Source organism: Ictidomys tridecemlineatus, chromosome 8 (genome assembly GCF_052094955.1).
Source record: "Ictidomys tridecemlineatus isolate mIctTri1 chromosome 8, mIctTri1.hap1, whole genome shotgun sequence".
NCBI lineage: Eukaryota > Metazoa > Chordata > Mammalia > Rodentia > Sciuridae > Ictidomys > Ictidomys tridecemlineatus.
Window position 1 is genome coordinate 45,772,525 of NC_135484.1, and position 16,868 is coordinate 45,789,392.

The 16,868-nt window shown below is 36.6% G+C and overlaps 1 protein-coding gene and 1 pseudogene across 2 annotated transcripts in view; both read right to left on the minus strand.

The window, feature by feature from the left end:
* Positions 1 to 1,639: 1,639 nt before the first annotated feature.
* On the minus strand, positions 1,640 to 8,101 carry LOC144365758 (radial spoke head protein 4 homolog A-like; annotated as a pseudogene). The gene is made up of 5 exons (XR_013424531.1): positions 8,051 to 8,101; positions 5,748 to 6,485; positions 4,427 to 4,584; positions 3,612 to 3,729; positions 1,640 to 2,155 (listed from the first exon to the last, which is right to left on the minus strand). The product of XR_013424531.1 is annotated as a radial spoke head protein 4 homolog A-like (transcript).
* The window catches only part of LOC144366070 (heat shock factor protein 2-like), a 112,772-nt gene continuing 102,256 nt past the window's right edge, over positions 6,353 to 16,868 (minus strand). Inside the window, exon 7 of the mRNA XM_078019345.1 lies at positions 6,353 to 6,485. The gene's annotated coding sequence lies outside the window, so the exon portion shown is untranslated. The remainder of the gene's footprint in view (positions 6,486 to 16,868) is intronic.

The window sequence follows — 16,868 nt, forward strand, 5'->3', positions numbered from 1 at the left end:
GTTTAATCCTCCCCATTATTCCTAGGTAAAAATCCATCCTTTCTACTCTCTGGCCTCAGCTTACCTCTCTATGTTCCTCTCTCACCCCTCTCAAGGCAAGTTCAAACAGACTCAATTCTTTTTGCCAAAATCCAGCTCTTTCTGCGTAGAACCTTTCCCCCAAACCGATCTACCTGATGGCTCTTAAAGGTACTTCTTAACCTGCTTAAGTATAGAGTAAGTGCACTTTCTCATACTTGAAGCAGTGTGATTCAGTGTAGATGAGTGATCCACAAGCTTCCAGTCTATGACAAGTTAAATTTAGAAATTAAGGATTGCTGTGATTTTTTAAAATTTTACAAACATCAGCATTAATAATGGAATTAAATTTTTAATTGGTCTTTTACCACAATTTGAGAGACACTATTCTATGGGATCCTTAAATGGTCACATTATACTACTTGCTAAATTGCAGTCTATTCTAACTTTACATTTACCTTTTCATATTTCCACTTCAGTGAAATCCATGATTTCAGGAGTAGCATCTAGTTCTTATTTATAATTCAGGGTGACTTATACAGCTGGACTTAAAAAATCCTCCCTTTTTAATTGATTCAAAATGTTTTAGAAATGTAGGGGTAGAGAATGTAAGTTTAAAATGTCTGGATCTGCCAGTTTCCCATTTTTCCAAATAATTTTTTCCAAATTTAAATCAATTGCTATAGGATGAACAAGGACTACAATTGAGGAAATTGAGAAGTTCAAAAGGGGCTTGCTGAGCTTGGTAACTCATACCTACATTCCCAGAGACTTGGGAGACTGATGCAGGAGGATCACAAGTTTGAGGTTGGCTTTGGAAACTGAGACTCTATTTCAAAATTAAAAAAAAAAAATAAAAGAAAATTTAAAAAGGCTGGGTTTGGTAATGTAGCTCAGTGGTGAAGTGTCTCTGAGTTCAATCACCAGTAGCAAAAAACTGGAGTTGGAGAGGGGCAATTGCATGAACACTCTAATAGTCTTTTTTGTTTGTTCTTTTCAGTTATACATTGTATATAGTATTATACAGTATTTTGACATATTTATATGAATATGGAGCATATCTTATTCTAATTAGTTTCCCAGTTTTGTGGATAAACCCATTATTGAGATTCATTGTGGTATATTCATATATGTACATAGCAAAGTTATGTCAAATTTATTTCACTGTCTTTCCTATTCCTACCACTCCTTCCCTTCATTCCCCTTTATCTAATCCACTGAACTTTTATTTTCCACCCCCTTTGTTGTTTGTTAGCATTCACATATCAGAACATTTGACTCTTGGATTTTGGGGATTGGCTCATTAATTTCCAGAATTTACAAAGAACTCAAAATGTTCCAACAGTCTTTGAGCAGGTCTTGAAATTATGAACATTCCCCCTACAAAAAGAAAATGAACATAAATGGTATTTGCACTCAATATCACAGGCTTGACCACAAGCAATTACAAATGTTTAAGAATACATGCCCTGAGTCACTTTTTACAAAGGTTAGAAATACATGCTCAAATTTACTGATTACTAGTGCTTTTGTTCTCCTTACTCCTTGACACTCAGAAGTTTTCAAGGAGCCTGATGGATTAGATATTCAATGTTTATCATATTAGAAATTAAATCAGACCTTTTAAGAATAAGAATAGATAAGCATATATTCTTTTAGCCAGGGTTGTCAGAAGAATAATGTGATCTCGTTATTTAGCTTCTGGAAGATCCATTGAGTATCTTTTTATAGACCCATTAATAGTTCTACACATGAAATGTCAAGTTTGCTTTTCTAAAGAATAATATGCACATGGATAATGGCCAATTTATATATATGTTTGTATATATGTGCACACATGTATATAATCAGTCCCACATAAGGGGTTTGTCTATATTCATGTAATATAGGTATCAGCTAACTTTATTTTTACTAATCTTCATCTTCATCTTCCTCAGTTTCTTTATTTTCTTAAGCTGCAAATAAAGTTGCTTCTTGTGCAGCCCTGAAAGCCTGCTCCTCTTCCACACCAGCGTTATCCATTTCTGTAATTTCCGGTCCTCTAGGGTATTCTTGATAGACCGGTGGTGGAACTGGGGGTGTGTAATTGTCCACACTATACTTATGACCCCACCCTATGTAGAAATTCTCAAACTTTCTGTAAGTAAACAAATATATAAATAAGTCTGTATATTCTGTTCAGTAAGCAAACGACCCTTCTATAGCAATGAAGTGCTATATTTGTATCATGGTCCCATAATTTTTAAAAACAATACATTTTAAATGCTAGAAGTAAAATATCCCTCAGTAATTCTACCACAGAAATTGTTTTGGACCAACGGCTTAAGCTGGTTAAGGAAACCATGGGGCCAGATTCTGTCAAAATGTACACTATAACCAGACCTCAAGTAAATTATTTAATTTATTCAGAAAAACACTTAATACCTGATTTAATTATTTAAAACACTTTTATTTAAATTATTTAAAAACACTTAATACCTTGCATAAAGTTAAAGAAGGTCAAAACATTTCTAACCCAGCAAGCTCATGGCTTGTGCAAGGAGTCAGCCTTGTCATTAAAAACTCATGTGTCACATTTTAGGCTTCACCATAGGCAATTGCAAAAGCTTCACCTGGTTGCCCTCACTGGACAACTGCCCTTCCCACAGCAGACAGGGGCTCAACCAGTGTGTTGTCTTATCTAAGGGAGTTGTGGCTTAGGACTCTGGCCCCTCTGGCTGGTCTTGCTCTTCACATGTTCACATTCCTAGCCCAGGTAGCTTGTTTCTAGGATTGGAGCTGAGTCCTGAAGGCCTCCTTTTCCATCCCCTCCTAGTTCCCCCACCCCGTCTTCCATCCATATTGCAGAAGCCTTTTCTTCAGAGACTCCCTTGTCAATGAGATGATGCCAGAACCCCACATCTGTGGCACCTTCCTATTTGACTCTCCACTGGTGGCCATCACATTGGAGAAAATGGAACAGGGAGAAGACAAAACCGGCTCTTCCTCATGCTAGCAAAGTAATGATGAAAGGCTTAGTCAGCTCTGATGTTGGCTTGCTGCCACAAGGGCTACTCTGACTCCTGGCAGTTCAGTGCTCTCCTGCTCTGTTGAGCTTTAAACACTAGGTTATTAGGAAAGAAGTGGAAGTGTGAGACAAATGGAGGTGTATGTGTTGGTGAGGGATTAAAGGATTTTTAGTATCCTCTATATCTTAATTTCCTTGAGTGACAGTCTACATAAAACATATTTAAAATTATCTTTTATTGAGATGTTCAACAAAAATGATCTGAGTCTTAAACTAATTTAAACACTGCTTACAATTATCTCCATTAATCTAAGTGCGTGTATAAATAAATTACCTCAGTGATCATAGATGAAAAACCAAATTTTAATTCAATTAATTAGATAACTAAGATAAAAGGGCAAAAGCCTGAATTGTTCTAATATCTTTTACTATTTAATACAGATGCTATTTGAATAAATCTTAGGCCACACGTACCTGATACATCAAAGATGAGTTAAAGCAATAGTAGCTTAATATGCTAGTGAGAACATAATTTCCAGAATTAAACAGTCACAACAATGAGTTTGTAAAGTGGTCAGATACTTACTTGCCATTGGAAAAGGCATATGCTCCAGGCCAGAGGTTGGATCAGAGGACTGTGATAGCATACTGTGGGATGAGATTTGAGGACAGCTGTGTTGTCCAAGCAGGCATATTCTGAATCTCTGGAACCCAATGAGAGATTTGAAAATCTAACTCTTAAACAGACAAGAAGATACTATATAACCAAAGTCATTTTTATAAATCTTATACACATAGATATAGGCACACTTGATAGAGAAGGAAAAGTTAAGACAGCAGCTTAACATAAAATCAGGAGAGAATTAATGAATGTTTTGGAATAATAAAATTTCAAATATATGTACATATATGCACACACATATTCACTTTTGAAACATAGGCTTTATTAATGGAGAGGAGGTTTCTGTGGTAGAGGGAATACTATTCATAACCAAATGAAAGGTCAAATTGTTACTGTGGAAGAGACTAAGGGTTGTAAGCACAAGAAAAGCAGATGAGAAAAACAAGAACACGGGACAAGAGTGATTGTAAAGATAGCAACACCAGTGTTCAAGTTTGTAGAAAGCAAGACAAAAATGAAGCACAAGACCCTGTGATCATTTCTAGCAAGAGCTACGGCCCACTGTGTTTCCTCCTTGCATCATTCTTTCAGCTTCTGTCAGAGCACATTGGCATGGACAACAGCATTCTTCTCTCCTGCCATTCTGGAACATATGAAGGGGAAGGGGAGGAAACTGTGGCTCCAGTTCACTTTTAGAGGTTTGAACTCTTACATATTTGCCACAGAATGCTCATATTGTGCAGTTTATGTGATTCTGGGTTGACAGTCATATAAGTTACCTAAATCTTCAGAGATTGGTGTCAGAAGATGGAGCCCCACTTCCTGTTCTATGTAGTCATAGAACTTCCTGTTCTTCGCCTTTTTCTTCTTTTTCCTCATCTTATTCCTCTTCTTCTTCCTCATCTTTTTGCACAGCATTGAACCAATTACAGTGACCCTAGAAATGAATTTTGCATTATTTAATAGTCTCAAGAGGACCTTAACATTTCAGGATATTTGTTCCTATTAAAGCAATAATCAGAATGAGTTTTCATTGTGTGGGACATCAGTTGATTATCCATTCATTCACTCTATAGTTATTTATCAAAGGCTATTTCCATTTAGGGCATTTCAAGAATAAAATGTATTATTTATTTCAGTAATTTGTCCACTTCTTGAAGTTGCAGAACTTGAAGGTTCATGTATGCTTTCAAACTATCCGTGAAAAGGTAATAATGTTTTTTGTTTGTTTGTAACATGTGATTTATATAAATGAAGTAAAGCTAATATGGTATGATTATTAAACAACAAAATTTTAAGTGAGGTAATAAGGTAGGTAGGCAGGTATAATTTCTCAACTTATCTAGAGCTCTCTAAGTGTATCTCTTATCTAGTTAAAGTATAATGAAGATTTTTCTACCCACAAACAAGGAAGTATAGCAGAGTAATTAAGAAGGGGGACTCTGGGTCTATTCTGCACTGCTTCACACCTATCTGACTGTTATGCATTAGCTATATTACTTTGTCCTGTTCCTAAACCCTCTGCTTCAATATACTCATCTATAAAATAAAGATAATAATATTCAATCTTTCATAGAGTTTTTGTGAAGATTAAATTACATATGTATATAAGATTATATATAGCCCCTTAATTTAATATTATGTATATTATATATATTCATATATATATTTTGCTTTTGGAGTGGGTACTAGGGATTGAATACAGAGTCATTCAACCACTGAGCCACAACCCCAGCCCTATTTTGTATTTTATTTAGAGACAGGGTCTCACTGAGTTGCTTAGCCCCTTGCTGTTGCTGAGGCTGGCTTTGAACTCATGATCCTGCTGCCTCAGCCTCCCAAGCTGCTGGGATGCTGAGATCACAGGTGTGTTCCACTGCAACTTGACAGATATATTTCTCTTAGTAGCATCTGGCACTATAGGTTCTATGTAATACTGTCCTATATCACTGTTTGCTTCCCCACCCCATTTTTGTTATATTCCTATAGTGTTCTTGGAATAAAGATTTAGGTTTTTTGGAGATAGAGTAAAAGAACTGTTTTTAAAATGAATGCACACAGCTATATTGAGACTGTACATCACCTTGCAAATACCCCTACTTGTGGAAGAATATGCTGTACATGATGAACCCAATTGGAGAAAGATTCCACTAGATCCATCACTTGAATGCCTTCAATATCAGGGTTTTCCTCAAATCTCTCTCTCCCACCTTCCACTTCTTCCTCCTCCTCTCCTTCCTCTTCACCAAACTGGAAGAGTCCTAGAGGGCTGACGTGAGTTCCTGCTGAAATTCTGGCAATTTGTGCTCGCAAGTAATTGCCCCTCATTTCCTGGGAAAGGGGGGTAGCTTATGGGAGCATCTAATCTCCCAGTGAAAAATTTCTTGATTTTTCTTGCAATCACAATTTGTGCAGGCATAACTGATGGTAACTTCACCCAAGGTCTTCCTGGTTCATTGCAAACAAAGTAGACATATTTTTTGGTACCTGTTCTATTTTCTTCTTTGGGTATAGTTGGTGGGGGCTTGTAAAGGCCTTTGGTAATTCATCTTCCTCCTCTTCATCAGCTTCAATTGCTCCATTGTCCCTTTCTTCAGCTATGTCTTCCTCCTCCACCTCCTCTAAATCTTCCCCCTCACGAAATTCCACTTCAGCTACAATATAATTTTTTTCTATACTCAGCATCTTGCCCCAGAAATGGCATCTTTGGATTGGGTGGGTTTCAGTAAGTTGTTTGAGGGCAAGAAAGATGCGGTAAGTCTCATCAGTGCCCAGACCAACTCCAGCTTGTTCAAAATAAAAAGCTGACTCCATTACATTTGGAAGAGAGCTTTCTGCCTGGGAAACAAATGCTGTGGTTAAAATTTTATCCGTAAGGGAATGTTCACTTCTCTTTCCTCCTTATACATCTTGATATTAGTGCTACTTTATGTCTCCACCACTTCTTCAACATTTCTTCAAATACTTAACTCAAACTATGATAATTCTGAATTTAAATTCTTTTCTCCTTACTTGTAAGTGTACCCTCTTACATTCATTGTGTCTTATACTCACTAATATATTACAGTGGCCCTGTTTTGTGTGTGCTTTTAGGCAGAAAAAATTAATAACTACTATCAATGATCAAAATTCAACACCCTTGTTTTATAAAGCATATTTAAGCAACTCTTACTACCCTAAAATAAGATATATATAACTTATGTGCCCATGTGTTTAGGAAGAACATAGTTATATATATACATATATGCTTATATTGCCATAAAAATACTTGTTAAATGCATGGTTTTACGTATGTGTGTGTTAAATAAAAATCAATACATTAACCTATTTAGGGTAACAATCAGGATAAATAAAAAGAAAACATCATAAGTGCTCAGACATTGCCTATACTTAAAGACATAATATAGTCAGATGCTTGCCCCTACTTATGACACATATTTTTGGACTTAAATAATGAAGATAACATAAATAAATGATTCTATTATAGAAATATGGAAAAATGAACAAGCAGAATATCAAGTATACTATAGCAAAACATTTATGAAAATTTAGGAAAGTTAGAAAGAGCATTTTCTGAGATCAATATAACTTGTAAGACAAAATGTTGACTCATAAGATAGAGAAATGGAGAGCACTTGCTGTTCTTACAAATGATTTACTTTCCTTTGTATTATTACTCTGTCAAAATATAATTTCTTCTTAGCCTATTGCCATGGTTCCCATTGTCTTTATTGAGCCCTACATTTATTATTCTCAAAATCTCCTTTTAGTCATTTTGTGTCACTCATTGCCTTTTGTTTGCAGGAGTTCGCCCATCTAACTCAATTGATATGTGGCTGTTTGAAATGTGAATAATGTTTTAGTCAGCTTCTCATTGCTGTGATCAAAATACTGGACAAGAACAGATTAGAGAAGGAAAAGTTTATTTGGGCTTATGGTTTCATAGGGAGTTTATGTTTGGTTGACTCCAAAGCTCTGGGCTCCAGGTGAGGCTGAAAGGTGTGACAGTAAAGCTACTCAGGACATAACAGCCAGGAAACAGAGAGAGAACTCCTCTTGCCAGGGACAAAACATAACCCCAAAGACACGGTCCCAGTGATCTACTTCCTGTCACACTCAACCTGCATACAGTTACCACCCTGTACAGTAGTTCTTTCAAATTATTAATACATCCAGCAGATTAATCCACTGATTAGGCTACAGCTATATAATCTAATCATATAACCTCTGAACATTCTGCATTGTCTCATATATGAGCTTTTGCGAGACACTGCATATCCAAACCATAACAAATAATCTTTCCTGACTTTACTATTGTCCCTTTTTCTCTCATAATTTTATTTCTTTTGGTCTTCACTTTGGTAATCTTCTACTTATCCTTCATGTTACAAATGAAATATCACCTGCGCTACAAAGTCTTGCCTAATTTCCAGCACCAGAGTTAGTTCTTCCATTCCGTCTGACCCTGTAGCTTGCTGTCAAAACAATATAATAATGACTGCTATAATACATTTCTAGTATATACGAAACTTTATACCTTTTCACTACCTCTACTGCTGAGTGATTATCCCCGACACTTAGAAGTTTAGTTATTTGCCCGAAGTCACACAACTACAAAGTGAATGATATAGCATTGCTACACAGATGGAACTCCAAAGCCCAAGTTTTTCCATCATATTAAACTATCTACTACACTCATCCAGTTTTTGTTGTCTCCTTCACTAAACTTTAAGCAACTCAAAATCAGAAGTCTTTTTCACATGTATATCTCTGGACTTGGACGGCAATAGACAGTCACAGAGTTGGTAAGTGAATCAGTGAATGAACAAATCAAAGTTGAGAACTAAGAACAGGAATCATGGTGTGGTCCCAAACAGAAATAAAACCATGAGCACTGTAACATTTATGTGGGACAGAGTTGCTCAGATTTCATTGCTTCAGAGACTTTCCTCCCAGAGTCCTTCCACTCTGAGATGGAGCTTTTCATCTGCACCTGATGATTTAACTATTCCGGGTTCTAAAACTAATCTTACCTCAGGGTCTCAGGCTTATTTGTGTTTCTCCCCAACCCCTATAATGACATTATCCATCTCATTATAATTTGAAAAAACCACTGTCATATATGTAGCCTGTTATTTTCTGAAATGTCATTACCTGGTGCATAACTCTATCTGAAATTGACTATTATTCAACAAATATTTAATAAGAAACAGCAACTTGGAGAACGAAAAATGGGAGGAAACTATTTTATACTCTGCTTTCCAGAAATGTATCCCACAAACATTTAGCAAAATGCAAGGATTGAAAAGCACTAAAACATGCTATGAATCTGTAAAAAATGACTCAGTAGAAAAAATATGGTGAGAAGTGGGGTTGATTGAAGAAAGCTTGAAGAGATTTAAGAAAAAATAATTCGTGAATACTATAAAATAGATAATCAGTAAAAAAAAAAAAACTTGAAACCATACTGCACTCAATCCAAATAAGTATCAAAATTTATAATAGTAGGAAGGATAGTAGAATGAATCAGACATTGTTACCCCTGTGTGTGTGTGTGTGTGTGTGTGTGTGTGTGTGTGTGTATATATATATATATATATATATATTCTTGCATGATATGCATGGAAAAACTTTTGGGGGGATACAATCAGAAATGCAGCACTAAAATCTGCCTTCCTGTAACATCACATGGCTTACTCCTGAGTAGAATATCAAACTATATATTTGGCTTCGACTTGCCAAATTACTTGGAATCTTATTCCAGTAGACTTCACATGGTTGGGAAAAGCAGAGTTCAGATTTGTCATGAGAGATTTTTATATATTCTGCTCACTCCATTGTGTCTAGGTGAGCCTTTGGGTTTCAATGCCTGGAAACACACTTCTTATATTTCAGAATTGAAGAGCTCTTGGAAACAGCGACCTCACTGCATTCTTGAGAAAAATATGTTATACAGGTACTCAGAAAATCACAAAGATTAATATAGATTCAAGATTTTTTTTTTTTAAGACAAGGGGTTTAATGGAGAAAACAGCAAGATAGCCTTAGAAATTTCATACTCCCTGCATTCTTAGGAAAAGCGTCTATATTGTAAAGAATAACACCAAACAGAAAAGTTCCTAAGAAAATATTGTGCTTTCAGTTTCCTTGTCTCATAAATTTTATTAAAGTTTCATTAAAGACCCTGTATTTGCTAGCCTTTTTATTAAATACTTTTTTGAGATATTCTATTAATGTCTATGACTGGATTTTATTTGGTCTCACATTAATGTCGCTCCCTGTGACAAAGGGTACACGGGAGGCAGGCAGGATCAGCCTGTCCTCTCCGAGGCACCAGCTGTCCGAACCAGGCTCTGACAGAGGTAGTGAAGGGCACTAGCGTCTCCTGGACTGAGCGAGAGGGTAAGTATCTGAGTAATATTAATTGTGTATAAATGCCACAATTTAGCTAATGTGAATTTTGCTGCTATAAACATTGATGTGGCTGTGTCCCTGTAGTATGCAGTTTTTACGTCCTTTGGGTATAGACCATAAAGAGGGATAGCTAGGTCAAATGGTGGTTCTACTCCCAAATTTCCAAGGAATCTCCAAACTGCTTTCCATATTGGCTGCACCAATCTACAGTCCCACAGACAGTGTAGGGGTGTACATGTTTCCTGAAATCCTCACCAACACTTATTGTTGTTGTCTTCATAATAGCTGCCATTTTCAAAAATCCCTGACATTCTAACTGGAGGGAGGAGCAATTAAACCCCTATCTCTCACCATGCACAAAACTCCACTCAAATGATTCAAGGACCTAGGAATAAAACCAGAGACCTTGCATGTAACAGAAGAAAAAGTAGGCCCTACTTTTTCCAATCATATGGGATTAGTCCCAAAATTCCTTAATAAGACTCCTATAGCACAAGAATTAAAATCCAGTATCAATAAATGAGATAGATGCAAACTAAAAAAGTTTCTTCTCCACAAAACAAACAATCTGGGAGGTGAATAGAGATCCTACATCTTGGGAGAATAGTTTTGCCCCATCACACATCAGATAGAGCACTAATCTCTAGGGTATAGAAAGAACTCACAAATCTAAATAGACACACACACACACACACACACACACACAAACACACAAATAAATAAATAAATAAATAAATAAATAAATAAATAAATAAATAGATAGATAGATAGATAGATAAATATAATGACCCATTCAATAAATGGGCCACGGACCTGAACAGACACTTCTCCCAAGATGATATAAAATTAATCAACAAATAGATGCAAATATGCTCATCATCACTAGCACTTAGAGAAGTGAAAATCAAAACTACACTAAGATTTGAAGTTCAATCTTAAAGGCTGAAAATGAGCATGTTTCACCTCTCTTTCTCCTTCTACCACCAAATCCTCATAGAAATTAGAAGAGGACATTTGAAATGCTGAGTGATCCAAAATAAGAATGAGAATTTCAAGGACTGAACACAAAAATAGATTATGAAAGAGTAGATCAAGTTGAAAAGACAAAAGCAAATATAGAACGTGCAAGAAAACACTTCACTTGCAGAAGCTGAGAGGTAACAGGCTGCTTCATGCTTTCAGTATTACATACCAGGGATCACAGAGCACAGGACAACAATAAGATAGTTATCTGGGGTACCACACCATGGGGTATAAAGAGCAAAAACATGGGAAACCCTGCAGAATGAAAGGCATGAACTGAACATCCCTCTCTCAGAACCCAAACAAGGAACCACCAACAAGCAGGGAGGGGATAAAGAAGAGCTGTGTAATGCACTTAAGCAGCCTGACTGAGTAGCTATACCAAGAAGTTGTACCATGCACACAAAACTACATATCATGTTCAAACACACAGGCTACAGCCACCAAAATTTACCACGCCCTAGACCACAATGAAAACGCCAGCCAATTCCGTAAAGGTGTTATCACACACGCTGCAATTCCTTGTGCATCTAAAATTAGAAGAATTTTGACTCCTCAAAAAAAAAAAATAAAATAAAATTCCATATACAATGAAATTAGGGCCATAGAAACAATTCCAAATTATTGTTAGAAATAGCAAAAATCAAGATGGGATTAAATTAAAAGACTATAACAGTCATCTGGTGAGTATGGCAGAAGCAACAGGGATTTAGATATATGTATTTGAAAAGAGATTGAAATCAAACGGCATATGCTTTTAACATAAAAACATAATACCTGGATACTGGATGAAATAATGTCAATGTTAAGGCAAAATTTAGAAAAAACAAAGGAAAAGCTGATGTGTGTAGCTACTGGGTGTTTTGTCTTCCCATTTTCATCTTGGTAAATTAAGATAAAAGATAAACAAAAGTTTCTAGCTTAAGTTAGGCAAAATGAGACAGCAGACAAAAGTAGAATATATAGCTAATATTTCTCTGATACCTGTAGTTTCTAAAACCACTAAGAGGATTTTTATTAAAATTAATTTTATTAATATTTTTATTATATAGTTAATATTCAATGACTTAATCTATATTAAATGTTATTTAAATTGACTTTGTTAAATTGTATTAATTTAAATGAAATTTAATGAATTTTTAGTATACTGATTTTAAGTCCTCTAGTTATAAACCAATGAGTGGGATAGCTGGGTCAAAGGGTGCTTCCGATCCCAGTTTTCCGAGGAATTTTCATACTGCTTTTCAGACTGGCTGCATCAATTTGCAGTGCCACCAGCAATGTATACGTGTACCTTTCCCCCCCACATCCTCGCCAACACTTATTGTTGCTGATATTCTTGATGATTGCCATTCTGACTGAAGTGAGATGAAATCTTAGAGTAGTTTTGATTTGCATTTCTCTCATTACTAGTGAAGTTGAACATTTTTTTCATGTATTTATTGATTGATTGTATTGCTTCTTCTGTGAAGTGTCTGTTCAATACCTTGCCCTTTACATTAAAAAATATATATATTGTGTATTGCTGGCAAAAATAGAGTATCATTGAATAGTTCCAAAGTTTAGAGACTTCTAAAAAAAGTGGCTTTTATAGACTTTCATGAGTTGAAAACTAGTTGTATTTCTAATAGGGTAGAGCTCAGTAATCACTATGTTGCCATCAAGAAAGCCCTGCAGATGTTTGCCTAGTGGAATGAAAAAAAAAAAAAAAAAAAAAAAAAAACCAGAATTGAGAACATCATCCAGGCAAATCAGTAGGCAACTGATTCTAGTTCGAGGTAGACAATTAATCTGTTGAAGAATCTACTTTCACAGTTTGTATATAACATTTATGGACTATTTTACATTCTATTTTAAAAATATTGATTATTTAGCCTTTAGTGGACACAACATCTTTATTTTATTTATTTTTTTAGGTAGTGCTGAGGATCAAACCCCATGCCTCACGCATGCTAGGTGAAGGAGCTACTACTTGAGCCACATCCCCAACACTCTCTTAAATTCTTATTTTCACCTTGCTTCTTTATGATAATGAGAATTCAAATTTATGGGTAATATATCATTCACTGAACAACTTGTCAGTCCAAATCAATCCTTCTACTACTGTATTGTCACTGGAGTGTTACGTTAATCTTCCTACAAACGTGTGCGGAACATTTCATTGATTATGCCAATTCTTAAAAATACAAATGTGCCGAGCCCTAATATCCAGAGTATACAAACAACTCAAAAATTAAACATTAAGAAAGCAAACAACCCAATCAACAAATGGGCCAAGGACCTGAACAGACACTTCTCAGAGAAGGATATACAGTTAATCAAAAAATACACGGAAAAAATGCTCACCATCTCTAGCAATCAGAGAAATGCAAATTAAAACCACTCTAAGACACCAAATCAGTCCAGTAAGAATGGCAGCCATTAGGAAGTCAAACAACAACAAGTGCTGGCAAGGATGTGGGGGAAAAGGTACACTTGTACATTGCTGGTGCGACTGCAAATTGGTGCAGCCAATTTGGAAAGCATTATGGAGATTCCTGGGAAAGCTGGGAATGGAACCACCATTCGACCCAGCTATTCCCCTTCTCGGACTATTCCCAAAGACCTAAAAAGAGCATACTATAGGGATACAGCTACGTCAAGGCTCATAGCAGCACAATTCACAATAGCTAGAATGTGGAACCAACCTAGATGCCAGTCAACAGATGAATGGATGAAAAAAATGTGGCATTTGTACACAGTGGAATATTACTCAGCACTAAAAAATAACAAAACCACGGCATTTGCAGGGAAATGGATGGCATTAGAGGAGATTATGCTAAGTGAAGTTAGCCAATCCCTAGAAAAGAAATGCTGAATGTCTTCTTTCATATAAGAAGGGGGACTCAAAACAGAGCAGGCTGGAAGAGCATGAAAAGAAGATTACCAATTAGAAGGGACAAGAGGTGGGAGGGAATGGGAGAGAGAAGGGGAAATTTCATGGAAATGGAAGGATACCCTCATTGTTATACAAAAGTACATATAAGAGGATGTGAGGGGAAAGGGGAAAAAAGGAGAGAAATGAATTACAGTAGCTGGGGTAGAGAGAGATTATGGGAGGGGAGGGGACAGAAGGGGGGATAGGGAGGGAATAGAAAAGGCAGCAGAATATAACAGACACTAGTGTGGCAGTATGTATCAACTTGGACGTATAACCAATGTGATCCTGCAAACTGTACACGTGGTAAAAGTAAGAATTCATACCCCACTTGAATCAAATGTATGAAATATGATATGTCAAGATCGTTGTAATGTTTTGAGCAACCAATAAACATTTAAAAAAAGAAACAAGAAGAGACGAGGCCCATATTGAAGAGATTTAAAAATTCTACTGAAATCTATAAGAAAATGTTTGAATGAATTATGAGGTATTAAAAGAAGTACCAACTTAATGTCTTGCATAGAATTTATCACCCTATGTTTATAGACTCAAAAAGCTTTCATTACTTTAACCTTCAACTGTGTTTTAACAAAGCCACATTATTCAGGGCTCTCTACTTCTGGCTTATTCTTTCTTACTCAGTCTTTTGCCCCATATGAGATCCTCACCACCACAGTCGTCAATGGCTGGCCTTGCATTATAATTCAAGGATCACTCTATGGAACATCTTCTCCACTGATTGACTGTATTCAATTGCACTTCACAGCAGGAAATGTATATAACACAGCTTTATGTTGTTCACAATATCTATCACAATACCTTGTGCTTTTGGGGCACTGAATATATGTATAAGGATACCCTTATGATTATTGGATGCTTTCTGTCACATGTGCTCGCGAATGAGCCGGGGTTTTCCCTCCATATCCCCCATAGCTTCCAGGAACATTCCAAACATATTTGGAAGAAGAGAAATGCTTTCATTTGGATGGTCAGTTTCGAATACAGTAGGTAGGTTTCTCTCTCAGATAGAAATATAAAATGACAAACAGCTGTGGTCAGAGCGAACCATGCCAGAAGACTGAATCTGAGTGATCAGAAATGCCTTTCAGCAGGAGGAGCAACCACCACTGGAACCACATTCAAGCCAAATGTGATAGGTCTTACACTGAAAAAGGATCATTATTTGTGATTGAAAACAATAAACAAACACAGAACACCTAAAGAGAAGGAGGCACCCTGCTATAATTGGGATCTGGAATGTTGCCCAAAGGTCATGTGTTGAAAGCTTGGACCCCAATCTACCAGCATTCAGAACGGACTCTACAGAAAGGTGAATTGAATCCTGAGCTCTAACCTCATCTGTGGATCAATCCACTGATGGGTTCATGATTGGACAGGACTATTGGGAGTTGGTCAAAACTGTGGGGGCGGTAGGGCCTAGTTGGAGGGTAGGCCATTGGAGTTGATTCCCTGGACGGGTACATCATATTCCTCAGTCCTCTCTTCCCCTCACCATTTCCCTGATCTCCATGAGTTGAGAAGCTCTGTTTTGAAGCCAGGCTCTCTGCCATGGTAATCTGCCTCACTTCAGGCCACAGCAATGGAGCCTGAAATTGAACCAAAATAAATATTTACTCATTTAATTTTCTCAGGTATGTTGTCAAAGTGATGAAAGAGTCTTCTCACACACACACACACACACACACACACACAGGAGGAATGGTCTAAAGGGAGAAAAGGACACTTGGTATTGTTGACGCCTTCTTCAACAGTAGACACAGCTGGGGTACAGCGTGGATTCTCACTTCAGCAGATGCTAAAAGGGGCTTAAATTTTTATATTAGTCTTTTATGAGGAGAGACTGACTAACACAGGCCTGACTTCTCTCTCAGATTTGGAGATGAATAAGAAGGACCAAGAAGATTTCCTTTTCTAGCCCAGGACACAAATGCAGTCACTAGTTTCTGATAGCAATCGGAGTAATTATGTCTACTTGCTCTATCTTGAAGGCAAGAGACATTATGAGGTGATTCATATAATCCTTAGGATCTACTTAACCATTAATTTTCCAAAAATTCTTCCTTTTTTTAAATTTTATTTCTGCCACCTTGAGGTTTTGTTTCCTGAACAGACATAGAGAAAGAACAGCTCAAGGAAAAGAGTCTCCTGAAAATGGGCTCTGGGAAGAGAGTAATGGGAGCAAACCCAAACCCCTTCTAAAGGGTAATAAGGAAAATGATCCTAAACAAAACAAAAAGCAAATATGAACAAAGTGGCAGCAGGCTCTGTTTGTTGGCCACTTTCTCTGCACCAGCCATCAGGTGAGAACTACACACTATGTTGTCATTTACTGTTCAACTCATGCTTGTGAGAGAGGTCTTATAAATGCGTTCTGTCAGTTTAGCTCCAAAATTGCTCTGGTCCCAATGGGTATGTCTGTTACAGCCCACGTGCTTCATCTCTTTGCTTTGTCCCCAACTCTACAAAACTGCCTCCTCATTAACTTGTTGGAATTTAAACACCTTGGAAAGCAGGGCCTTATCTTAACTCCTTCTGATCCTCAGAGGTATGGGAATTACATTTAGGATTGTTACTCCATAGTAGAAAATTTCTCAACTTTTTATTTCACTCTGGACTCTTGAAACCTGGATTATATTTGGCACTGATAAACAACAATAGGTTAAGTGGACATCAACCCATTGGCTCTAAAACAAATTTTCTTAAGTGAAATTTAAGCGGAATTTTTGAGCACTTAAATAAACTTCAATCAGAATTAACAAGGACCAAATAATGTTCAACTGAACTCGAAAATGTATAGATTAACAGCAAAAATTTACTTTTGGAAAGGGTAAAGATGGTTCTTT